General features: G+C 52.8%; 1 protein-coding gene and 1 long non-coding RNA gene across 3 annotated transcripts in view; one reads left to right on the top strand and one right to left on the bottom strand.

The window, feature by feature from the left end:
* The window catches only part of EGFR (epidermal growth factor receptor), a 319,504-nt gene that overhangs the window by 233,969 nt on the left and 85,215 nt on the right, over positions 1-320 (top strand). The gene's annotated exons all lie outside the window — the stretch shown is intronic.
* LOC109291887 overlaps positions 1-320 on the bottom strand; it is a 61,434-nt gene that overhangs the window by 58,040 nt on the left and 3,074 nt on the right. The gene's annotated exons all lie outside the window — the stretch shown is intronic.

Genomic DNA, 320 nt, shown 5'->3' with positions numbered 1-320 from the left:
TCCAGGTTCTCCACATCCTTCTTGAAGTGTGGTGCCCAGAACTGGACGCAGTACTCCAGCTATGGCCTGATCAGTGCCGCATAGAGGGGGAGCAAGACCTCTCTGGACCTGTTAGTGATGCCCCTGTTGATGCATGACAGGGCTCTGCCTATTGCTTCATCGCCTTGGTGATTCGTATTCATTCTAGAGTCGATCCTGACTCCAAGATCCCTCTCTGCCTTTGTACTGCTGAGAGGGTCAGCCCCTAACCTATAACCATAATGCTGGTTCCCTTTCCCCAGGTGCAGCACTCTGCACTTGTCCTTGTTGAACCGCATCCT

The sequence above is a fragment of the Gavialis gangeticus genome, unplaced genomic scaffold (genome assembly GCF_001723915.1).
Source record: "Gavialis gangeticus isolate Ggan-Ray unplaced genomic scaffold, GavGan_comp1, whole genome shotgun sequence".
NCBI classification, from domain to species: Eukaryota; Metazoa; Chordata; order Crocodylia; family Gavialidae; genus Gavialis; species Gavialis gangeticus.
This window is presented reverse-complemented; position numbering and strand designations above follow the sequence as displayed.